The sequence below is a fragment of the Dermochelys coriacea genome, chromosome 2, assembly GCF_009764565.3.
Source record: "Dermochelys coriacea isolate rDerCor1 chromosome 2, rDerCor1.pri.v4, whole genome shotgun sequence".
Taxonomy (NCBI): domain Eukaryota; kingdom Metazoa; phylum Chordata; order Testudines; family Dermochelyidae; genus Dermochelys; species Dermochelys coriacea.
Window position 1 is genome coordinate 32,059,324 of NC_050069.1, and position 12,551 is coordinate 32,071,874.

The following is a 12,551-nucleotide window of genomic DNA, read 5'->3' on the forward strand; positions in this document are numbered from 1 at the left end:
ACTTGGAGAGAGCACAGGAGACCCAACGAACCCATTATAATGACCAAGCAAAGCTTCGATGATTCCAACCAAGGGATCGAGTGATGGTACACACCCGACACAGCAGAAAGTAAACTGTTGGCCCAGTGGCAGGGACCCTAAGAAATAATCGAAGCCGTGGGAGAGGTGAACTATAAGTTGCGGCAGCCAGGCCGCCGGAAATCAGAGCAAATTTACCACATCAATCTTCTAAAACCTTGGCACAATCGAGAGGCATGCTTAGTCATGCAGGAGACCCTTCCCCAGGAGGATAATTTACATGAGCAAGTGAGGATATCATCCGACTTGACACCAATCCAAAAGATCAAGGCAGCCGACATGATTAATCGCAACAGAGATGTGTTCTCTACAAAACCAGGGTGGACGACTGAGACCTATCACCATATCCACATGATCCCCAGACCCAAGGTAACATTGAGACCTTACCGAATCCCAGCAGCCAAAAGAGAGGAAATCAAGGCCGAAGTAAAGAAAATGTTAGAATTAGGAGTTATTGAAGAATCTTACAATCATTGGTCCAGTCCAATTGTTCTAGTGCCTAAACCTGATGGTACCATGAGATTCTGTAATGACTTTTGCCGACTGAATGAAATATCCCAGTTTGATGCATACCCCATACCACGCATCAATGAACTGGTTGACCGACTGGGTAGTGCCTAATTCTTGACTACACTGGATCTGACAAAAGGGTACTGGTAGATTCCTCTGACCAAAGAAGCTAAAGAAAAGACAGCATTCTCCACCCCAGATGGGCTATTCCAGTACACCGTCCTCCCTTTTGGGCTACATGGGGCCCCAGCCACTTTCCAGTACCTCATGGATAAGCTGCTGCGCCCCCACACTAATTATGCAGCTGCATACCTAGATGATGTCATCATCCATACGCCAGACTGGGGAACCCACTTGGAGAAAGTTGAGGCAGTACTGCGCACCTTAAGGCGGACTGACCTCACTGCTAATCCCGCTAAATACGCCATAGGGCTAGCGGAGGCTAGGTACCTGGGATATATTGTGGGAAGGGGTATAGTGAAGCCCCAAACGAATAAGCTAGAGGCAATTCAAAACTGGCCCCGGCCAACCCGAAAGAAGCAGGTCCGTGCGTTCCTAGGCGTGGTAGACTACTACCGACGGTTTATTCCCCACTTCGCCACTAGGGCAAGTCCCCTAACAGACCTGGTGAAGGCCCGAGGTCCAGACATGGTAAAGTGGACTGACGCAGCAGAAGGGGCATTTACAGACCTTCGGACAGCCCTCTGTAATGACCCTGTACTCATAGCCCCAGACTTTAACAGGGAATTTATTTTACAAACAGACTTCCGAGGTGGGGTTGGGAGCAGTTCTGTTGCAAATGGTGGGAGAAGAGGAACACCCAATCCTTTACCTAAGCAGAAAGCTTCTCCCAAGAGAACAGAAATACGCAGTAGTCGAGAGAGAATGCCTTGCTGTCAAATGGGCTATGGAGACACTGCGTTATTACCTCTTAGGCCGGCGATTTACTCTTGTGACGGACCATGCACCCCTCCAGTGGATGCAGCGGAATAAGGAAAAGAATGCAAGGGTCACCAAGTGGTTCTTATCCCTCCAACCATTCCAGTTCCGCATACGGCACAGGGCTGGATGCCACCATGGCAACATTGATGGTCTGTCACGAGCATACTGCTGGTGTCCCAAGTTGCTCAACACTATGGTGTTAAGCAGACGGGGGTGGGATATGTCATGGGGCAAGGCCAGATGGCTATAGAAAAGTAATGGGAGATAGATATATTAGCTCCAGGCTAAACAAATCCCTGGTACCAGGTTAAGTGAAATGGCAGCTGCTCCAGGTCAATTAAGACACCTGGGGCCAATTAAGAACTTTCCATAAGGCAGGGAGAAGGCTAGGTTGATTGGGACACCTGAAGCCAATCAGGGGCTGGCTGAAACTAGTTAAAAGCCTCCCAGTCAGTTGGGTGGGGGTGTGCATGTCAGGAGCTGTGGGAAGAAGTTGCGCTGTTGGAGAGGCTGAGTAGTACACACCATATCAGGTACAAGGAAAGAGGCCCTGAGGTAAGGGTGAAGTGGAGCTTGAGGAAGTGAGGGCTGCTGTGGGGGAAGTAGCCCAGGGAATTGTAAATGTCATGTTTCTAAAAGGTCAGCTACCATAGCTGATACTATTAGGGACCCTGGGCTGGAGCCCAGAGTAGAGGGTGGGCCCGGGCTCCCCTCCCCGACCTTTGCCCACTGATTAATCACTGAGACTGGGAGACAACAGAGACTGTGCAAGGAAGGATAACTTCTCCTCATCTCCCTCGCTGACTTATGATGAAAATGGCTCAGTAGACTGTGACCCTTGTCTCTAGAGAAAGAAGGGTTACGTGGAGGGTCACAGTGAGCCTCTGAGGCTAGTGAAATCCACCAGGAAATGCGGGACCCATGGAGCTTTGTCACAGTATGTACTGAAGTAGTTCACTGAATCAGGAACTATGTGATTTGATAAAACATCTTGCTTCCCACTTAATATAAATAATTTAATTCTTTGTTTAGAAACAGGGAGGACCTTTGGAGAAATATAGACCTGACACCAAGGAATAGCCTGGGCCAACACTTAACAAATTTGGTATGCTTTGGACTGTCCTAACATTTCAGAGCTCAATTCTGTCCATGTCTAGAAAATTCCTATTGTGCACATAACCACGTCATTCTCACACAAATGTTAAGCACACTCACCCCAGTACACAAAGCAATCCTCCATGTACACTATTCAAAATTCCATATGCAACTATGTTCTCTACTTTTGTACCTGATTATTTACCCATACTATTTTTTAGGAGCCTGAGCAACACTGCCACTTGGGTGGCGCACTTGCTCCCCTCCTAAAAATGTCTCAGGCTGCTAGGAGCCATAATTGAGCACTAAAGGTATAGTCCTGCTCCCACTAAAATCAATGGAATCTATGCCACTGATTTCAATGACAGCAGGATTGTGCACTAAATAGTGAAATACAGCATCAGTGATATAATGAGACCACCTGACTTAGTTCAAGTAAAGGCACCCATATTTTTCAAATCAGTTACCCTCTATCAAGTCAGAAAGCAAGGCCCAGACCACAAAGCTATTTGGGCTCCTACTTCCATTGATTTAAAAGTGCCTAGTTTGAATTTATTGCAACAAAAAGAAGGGATGTTCTTACACGTAAGTAGCTGATGCGTTCTCACTAGAGTGAGAAGCAGAGTTTGATGAGTATTTTTGAATACGTTATCATCTCCCTAATATAGCAATTTAAATAGGCTGAGCAAAGGAATTCAATACTCCTTGCTTCAATAAAACAGAATTTTGAATAAGTGATCATACTGGATCTTGAGCAGTTTACTTAGCTTTATAGTAATAGGATATCCTTAACGAAGGATACTACTCAGCTGGAATATAAATTAGTTTTGTAAGATGCAGTTTTCCCCAATGCAAATGATCATTGCTACATATTTTTACTAGTTGTCCTTGTAAACTGAGGATAACTTATCTGTCGCAATGTTTAGCTCTCAAGGCTAATGAGATATTAATGTGTGTCACAAGTAAGGATGACCAAAAAGGTATGAGAGGGATCTTAATAAAGTTAGTGCTGCAAGTGTGGGCTCTGAGCTGATTCACAGTCCCATTTTCTTTTCATTTTTTTGTACCTAAATGGAGATAATTAATTAGTTAAAAAACATACAGGAATAACATGAAGGCATGAAAGGCTGCTACATAGCAAGGACATTCTTATATCTAGTTTAGTCAATGTCACTCTCTAAGCACAGGTATTGAATAAGCAATTCTTAAGCCTGGCCAGACTTTATAAAATGTAAATAACCTTGAACAAATTCTCCTCCACGCTGGCACTTGGAAAGAATTTTACTGCAGCAAAAAACAAACCAACCAACCACAGATCCAAATATGCTTATTGACATCAGAGTTCCCCCATTACAGTGGCCCACCAGGTCTGTAATAGTTAAAGTTTAGACCATTCATCTTTCAGTGACGTTTTTAGACTACTGAAACAAACACAAACTGTCATCATAGAGGGCTCTTTCATAAATTCAAAAAGTGAAAATTAAGGGGAAAATGCCAATTTTAAAAAATAGCTGTAAATAGGGATCATTTGTTAATGATCTTCGAAAACAGGACTTATTAAGATGGGCAGAAAGGATGGTCCCATTGGAAAAGCAAAGATGTTGCTATTAATCCTTGTAATTAATGCCAAGTCATTATAGTGATGGGTACACCAGAACTACTGATAGGGACATACCTCTCTTCGAAATATAGGTTGCCTTTTTGAGCAATTTAGGTATAGTGCTACAGAATTGCAAAGCAGCTCAATGTTTCTAACCTAATGTCTGAAGACAAGTCAATTAAAACAGAGGTAGTATGAGACTGGAGTGTTGTATAGATATTGCAAAGCATAAAACGAAGAAAGATTTAAAATAATAAGGAAACAATCTATTTTATTACCATTTCTTTGTTGCTTAGGGTTAAACTTTTTGTTCTTTCATTGCATTTTCTAGAGCCTCCATTATTTTTTTTTCTTTACCTAAGTGACATTTTTTATGACACTTTGGCTGTCTTTGTTACTCAACAGATATCTGGAGGATTATAATCTGTCTAGTCCAATGTCTTCAACTTAAAGAGTTGGTCCTGATACACTGCAATAGCTTCCAACAATCATTTTGTCCTTGATGTTTGTATTTTATACCCCAAAAAATATTCAATCACATTCCATTCCCAAATTATAACTCTGGCGTTATGAATACTTTTGATAAAAAGTGTCACCTCTTTACTATTACTTCCTTTTCTAACGTTTCTAAAGTGATTATTATATCCATATATGTTGATGATACAGTAATGAGAATCTACTAACTAAACTGCCATTATTCTAGCAAGACCATAATTTTAATCTTGTAATGTATCTTCTTGCTCTTTGTGTTTGTTTTCCTTCCTCAGTGAAGTTGTGTTTAAACATTAAAATATTATTTTTTCCTCTTGTTCATCATTATCCTTTAGTTCAGAACAAATTCTGTTTTTGCTTCACTTTTCTCCTTAATTTGAAAACCAGTTAACAAGATCTGTCAGTTTTGCAAGAATGAGGTCAATATCCTCCATTTCTAAAACACAGCTAATGTAGTCCAAAGAAGTTTTCATCCAGTACTTTGGAAATTTGTTCTCTAAGTTTGCCACTTGCACTTAGCACTAGATCTTGAAAAGATGGCTTGTATTATTCCGATTTTAACTTCTCTTCTCAGGTCCCTGAAATTATTTGTATGTATTTATTTACTATAATTTGATATCTAATTGCTCTGGAATCATATGAGAAGTTCCTTTGCTGATGTCATTTGTCTAATCTATCTAGGTACTTATAAAGCCACCATCTCCATAATATCTGAGTACTTAATGTCACCTCTTGTTCCCACAGGATCCTTAATCAAAGGGGTGGAAATCAGCATGTGTGAGGATTTCTGAATTACTTATTGCTTGCTATGTCATCCTATTCCATTACCAGGTATGTAAGCAATACATAGCCTCGGCGTTCTAAAGCTACTGGAGTCTACAAAGGGAAGAGGAACAAAGTTATCTTTTCACTCCATTCTAGCTTTAATTGAGTCTGCAATCTATCAGAAGAGGAGTTGTTGGCCTGCCACACCAGTATAGGATTATTACAGTTGAAAGGTGCCAACATTTTGCAACATAAGGCCAGGATGGATTATGTTTACAAGAGGACCAAACCCTGGCAAGACAAGGCAATAAAAATATGCAGAAAATAAGCATTAAAGAGCCTGCCACCTTCCCATGTGGTAGTGCTGATGAACTGTGTGTCATTTCAATCATACGTTGCTTCAGTTTTACGTACGTAGAAGTCTGATGTGCAATATAACAATAAAGACAATATCAGGTGCCCAATTCAGCTAATTGTATATAGGTTTCAGAGTAGCAGCCGTGTTAGTCTGTATTCGCAAAAAGAAAAGGAGTACTTGTGGCACCTTAGAGACTAACAAATTTATTTGAGCATAAGCTTTTGTGAGCTACAGCTCACTTCATCAGATGCATTCAGTGGAAAATACAGTGGGGAGATTTACAAAGTTAAAACTATTTCCCCATGTTATTTCTCCCCTCCCCCACCCCACCCTCCACTGTTCCTCAGACTTTCTTGTTAACTGCTGGAAATGGCCCACCTTGATTATCACCACAAAAGGTTTTCCTCTCCCCCCTATTCCTGCTGTAAATAGCTCATCTTAAGTGATCACTCTCCTTACAGTGTGTATGATAAAACCCATTGTTTCATGTTCTCTGTGTGTGTGTATATAAATCTCTCCACTGTATTTTCCACTGAATGCATCTGATGAAGTGAGCTGTAGCTCACAAAAGCTTATGATCAAATAAATTTGTTAGTCTCTAAGGTGCCACAAGTACTCCTTTTCTAATTGCATATAATATATGGTGGTCAGAGATGTGCTTCCACACTCAATCAAGATGGTCCTGGACTTTGGAAAAGTCTGTCAATTTGAGACCATGTTTACTGTGGGTCAGACTGGAAGACTAAATCCCAAACCCTTGATCATTAAGGAAGTTTGGATTCAGCTCTGAATCCATATCCAATCTCTATGACAAGAGCCATTCAGGTAGGTAGCTTGAAAATTCTGTTTCAGTTCTCCCAAAATAGAATTGTTCTTTAAATTCTTCCCATGAAAATATTCTTATTTATGATGTTTTTGCCCCATCTTGGGATGATTTAGAAAATAACATCTTCCATGGGGATTTCTATTCTTCTGTCTCTAGTACAAAAAAAAAATTCAGATATACTGTAATCACCCACAAATCAAACAATATAAACACAGGAAATTCAGGTTTAAGGATTAAGGAAATAATTTCATACATGTTAAGGTAAGAAATTAAAAGTTGAAGCACTCCAATGACCTTAACTCTTCCTTGTAGTGATGCCATGAAGAGAGAAAAAAATTGGAAAATAATCAAATGTGTCTTAAAAAATCACTTAAAAATTTCACTTAATCTGGGACTACAAATACTCTAAAATGCTTTAACTGTATTGGACGTCACTTCAGAATAGAATTAAGGTAGTTTCAGTGTGCATTTCTTACCTTAACAGGTTTTGATTTCTTTTGAAGATAACTTTAATTCCGAATTTTGTGGCTTGGTAATGTTTGGGTTTTGGATAATTACAGCTGTGACAGAAGTGGTGGTGCTCTTTAAGACTTTATGAATATTGTATATTGACCTGGTTAATGGAATATTCACTATGACAATACTATGTTAAATCAACTGGGATGCTGGGGAAATCAAACAGGTACAGAAAAAATGGTTCAGGATAAACCACCACATGACAAACGCTTGAGAGTTGTTACAGAACTATGGGACAGTGATTGGCTCTGGCAATTCTGGCTCAGGGTCCTGCAGAGCCTGTCAAATTGGTTTGGACATGCAGGGCCAAGATCCTAGGGCCTGACAAACTCAATGGGACTCTGCCAGGATAAAAGAGACTCTTTCCAGAGAGAATGCAGTTGTTGGTAAGCTGTTCAGACTGACACAGGTACCTGTGTGGGGGTCTCAAGAAGTTAGGCCAGCCTAAGCTATCCTCAGGGGATGGTAAGCCTATAGATAAGATAGACATGTGTATAGACAGTTTGTTGTGTTAAAATCTCTCTCTCTAAATGTTTAGTTACTACAGTGAAAAACAATACTTTGCTTCTAAGAAGGCTGTCTGCTCACTCTACTCATCACAGGTCACAGACTCCTGAGGAGAAGATCATGTATCAAAGCCAATCAGACCTGCAGGGAGTAAGCACGATTGATCTAACAGATACTGTAGCCAGAAGCTGGTCTAAGAATGGGAGAATTATAGAATTCCACCCCAGGAGAGGTAAAGGTGAATTAAAAATATGATATAAAAACATTACACAAGAAAGCCAAAAAGAAAAGCACATGAGAATTAAATGACTTGCCCATGCTGACAGACATGCTTCAGTATTCAGTGCTTCCTCTTGACCTTATTGGAAGATTACTCCATTTACTGCATATGAAGTACAACCCTTGAATCCTGGCAAATTGCCAATGCTGCCCCCAGCTGAGGGAGATTTGTGTGCCCCCACCATCTTAAGGTAATAATGTTACAGGTATGATGCTCAGTATTTTCTTACTTTAATTTTCTTTTTAATGCTACTTCATGGTATCAATTTGCTTCACAACACTTTACTTGTAACACGGGTATGATTTCCTGTAATGGAGTGTTCACCCTCCCCCCAAGCCTGGAAAGGGTTAATGTGGCTCAGAAAGGGTGAAGTAACCTAATAGGCTGAGTAACCTGAGGGAGAGTTAGGCTTGATAGGAAAGCAATGACTGAGCATGGAGCCCTGATGGACATGAGCAGAGGGGGCTGGTATAAAGTCAGGATGTTTGCATTAAAAAGAGGGTGCAGGGTGGAGGTCTACAGTCACTCTCTGGGATTTGAGAGCCAAGAGGGGAGAAACCGGGGGAGAGGAGAAGCCCTAGGATCCTGGCCCTGAGAGAAGGGTGTACCCAGAGAGGAGGTTGAGAAGTAAGCTTGATAGACATGGAGTAGGAAGCAGCCCAAGGAAATAGTTGCAAGGTCTTGGTGGCTGATTGTAGATTCTTTGGGCTGGAACGCAGAGTAGTGGGTGGGCCTAGGTTCCCCTACCAGCCATTGGGGAAGTAGCATAGTTTGGAACTGGAGGACTGCCAGGAACAACAGCCGGATAGGCAGTCCAGTGAGACTTTGATATCCCTGAAGGGGAAAACTATACAGTAACCTGGCAAAAGGGCCGAACAACTAAGAGGTAGCATAATGACACACACAGAGGATGCACTGCAACTCCTGGAGTCTGAGAGGGGCTGAAGCACAAGTGAGAGATAGAAGGGGGCATCAGACCAAGTACAGCTATTCCCCAGACACAGTCGTGCAGGGGCAACCCAATAGTGAGTAGCACCCTGTGACACTTCCTATAAAAGAGAAAAGTAAGTCTTTCTTTGATTTGGGATATGTGAGAGCGAGGAGGTGGAGGGAGGAGAGAAAAAGGAAGGGATGTGGGAAAGGAGCTTCATATTTTAGGCCACTGCCATAAAAGTAAATTTATGTTCTTATATATTGCAACATCAATATAGTGCAACATCATTATAATCTTCTGTAATTTATGCTGTAAGCCGGGAACTTGAAAATAAAATTCACAATAACTCAAAGTCACTGTTGAAAAAAACTGGTTTAAATCCTTCAAAAAAGGCAGAGGACATCAAAGGTATAGACAGAGAAACGGGAATGATAAAATATTAATGTTTTCATTCTGCCTTAAACTAAGGAAAAACTAAGAAGCCATATATATTTTCCCAGAATAAGATACACACACCATCCACTTAAAATCCACAAATCTATTGAAATAAATTCCTGTCTGGAAAGATTATAAAATAATGAATAGCTGTCAGTTGGGAAAATAGAAGATAATGAATGAAAATAATTTTTTGTTCAACTAACCTTAGCTGTAAAGACAGCTTGATGACTTCATTGAGATTATGATACATTTCTTGACAAGTTGACACCACTAAAGGATCTCTTACTGAATAACTAATGAACACAGTAAATGGAGTCTAGCTAAAGTGTGTTTTGGTACATATGCAATACTGGGTTTTTTAATCACTAGTAGCCTTGCTGCAAATTTTATTTAATAGTTATTAGCTGATATAAAATATATGATTAGGATAGATAAAATAATAATTTTCTTGTTAGGATGGTGTTATGTATGCAAAACTGTACAATGGTGAGTCCTAATTTGGAAATGCTGTCAGGAAGCTTTTGTTGCTTAAATATTTGAGTCATTGTAGTGGACTATTTAGTGAAGTTTGTCACCTTTTAGCAAGATCTATTTATAATTTAGCAAGTTTTGAACAATTCTTGTGGTTAGAAACAGGCACTATACCATTGCGATACAGGCCTTGAGTTCCCAGCATCCCTTACTGCCAAAAGACAGTTCGCATATAGGGAAGACTCCCATGAAGTTTTGCAAAGTAATGCTAAGAGACAATAAAGAATTACTAGTAGGTAGATTTTATTTGCTTATAGAGTGAAAACATATTTCTAAAGGTCACAACCTATTTTTATAGCTATGCAAGGTTATCCTTGTGCTTACGATGAAGTTCTGAACTTCTTGGGTCTATACAAGGAAACATAACTTCTCACAGATGCACAGAAAATGTTGACCACAAAGGTCATATTAATGTCTGATTGAATAATATATCCTGCCGGAGAGGGCAAAATAAAATGATTGTTTGAGACTCTTGTTTTGAAACCATGCTAAGCTCTTGTTAAATAGGTCAAAGTAGTTATGATTCTTTGTGACTAGAATTTTAGAGTATAATGGCACATATTCCATAACAAGTTGGCATTTGATAATAGTTGGACAATGCTAAATTATGCAGCTAACCACAAATTATAACAAGTAATGTATAAGGTAAACAAGTAATGTATAAAAACTCATGAAAATTGTAACAATTCGGACCTCTGCAAGAGGATATTTCTGGCATCCAAATCACTATGCATTGCCTTTCAATTTATGCTGACTAGTCTGAAATGAATAAACCAGTTGAGCCTGACCTTTTGATGTCTTCTTAATCAATGATCTAAATAGAACACATTAGTACACATATATACCTGCACATTGCAAAACAGGTATTGGTTGCTCCATTTATCTATAGATAGGACAATCATTGTATTTTCTCACCATCTGTCAGCTATAAAAGATTGGGAATTACTTCAGATCTGAGCTACCGTCCTTAGAGTTCAGTTGAAGTGAACCATAGCTGCAATGGGTAACAGATTTTACTGTGGATTAGATGATTGTAAGTTTGATTCCTGCCTAGTTTGGCTCTCTTTTTTTGTGAGTGTGATGGGGTGACAAAAGGGTTAAAGTAGAACTCAGGTCAGTGTTTGGACAGTTTGAAACTGGAGCTAGAGTGCAAAGTGGGCTACTAGCTGAGTCCATCTGGGTAAAGACTCAGTTGTTTTGCTATTTTCTGTTGGTCTTTAAGTGAAGAACTTTTAGTGCCCTGCAACTTGTTCATCTCTTTCATTTCACTTTTGCTGGAGGGCCGGGTCATGTCAGTGACCAAAATAGAACAAAGAAGATGTTCAGGGAAACTGAGGCACAGTTGTAGCAATGCCACATACATCCATCAGGGGGAATAATGCACTGGCATCTTTCACACAGGGAGAATGGATGGCTGATCTTGTGGCTAAGATACAGAACTGGAAACTAGGGTTCTATTTGTTCTGCCATGCACTTCCATTGTTGATTTAATGTAATTATTTAGGTCCAGATTTTCAAAATTGGGAGCATCCACTTTTCCCGAGGAGCAAGCGAAACAACAACCACTTTCCCTCCCCTTGCGGTGATAAAATTCTAGATTTAGCCAGGACCAGCTGTGGGCCTCACAGTAGCTGTTCTTTTTTAGGGGGCTCTGAAGGAATTTTTCCCTTATCACCGGATTGGCCCAGATGGAATTGGGTTTTTTTCACCTTCCCCACTGGGTTCAGGGAGGGCTTTTTTAGGGTGAGGAATGAAGGGAGTTAGGCTGTATGTCACAACTCATTATGTGAATGTGGGGCGGATGTCCAGTACAAGTACTCCATGGGGAAGGGATACAGTGACCAGATAAATGGCTTGGTCAAGGTCTTAAAAAGAAGGTGTTGGTTAAAGGAGTGAAATGGGAAGGGGGGCAGTTTGGGGCGCCTATGACTGATATAGCAGGGAGCCAAACCCCCTTCCTTACAGCCCATGTTAACCTTATTTGGGGGTGGGGTGGTAAGGTTCCAGGGGTTGGCTAGGGGATCTTGCTGGAAAAAAGGGAGGGGAGGCTGGCCAAAGCCCCCTAGGTAGTTATTGAATGAACATGGGGTTACCCGCACTGTACACTTATTTGCTGTGTAGTCCCAGAGATATAATAATAAAGTTGTGGCCTGATTAAAACCATATCAAGTGTCTCCTGTCCTTCTTTCAGTATATCTAGACAACCAAGGCAGCTACATTTTGCACTGTCACCTTACCAGTTTTTATTCATTTCTTTTTACTCTAACTCTCCAGCTGAATTTGATTACCATTTCTATTTTAATCCTCTTCCAACAAGTCTACATTATCACCCCTGTATTTCATGTCTGGCTCCTTAGCCAATTGGTGGATCAAAGGCTTTCACTTTTCCTTCATGTTAAGTTTCTGCTCCATTAAATCAGATTATTTTATCAAGGAACAGGTAAACTTTTGAACTTGCAACCCTCACCCTTCTCTTTCCTTTTGATCTTTCTTCAGGTACTGACTCAGACATTTCTCATGTTTCCAACAAAGCTTGTACTGTTTCTTCAAAGAACCAAAGATACTTTTTTGGGGGGGGTTGTTTATGACTACACACAAAATACCAAGATACAGTTTCTTATTTTAATCATTAGAATAGGACCTAATATTCATCATTTATTAACCACATGAATCTATATT

At 40.4% G+C, this 12,551-nt stretch overlaps 1 long non-coding RNA gene across 1 annotated transcript; it reads left to right on the forward strand.

Moving 5' to 3' along the window:
* Positions 1-5,493: 5,493 nt before the first annotated feature.
* LOC122458561 lies at positions 5,494-8,131 on the forward strand. Its single transcript, XR_006278605.1, has 3 exons — positions 5,494-5,548; positions 7,785-7,921; positions 8,034-8,131. It is a non-coding gene; the product is annotated as an uncharacterized LOC122458561 (long non-coding RNA).
* The last annotated feature ends 4,420 nt before the right edge of the window (positions 8,132-12,551 follow it).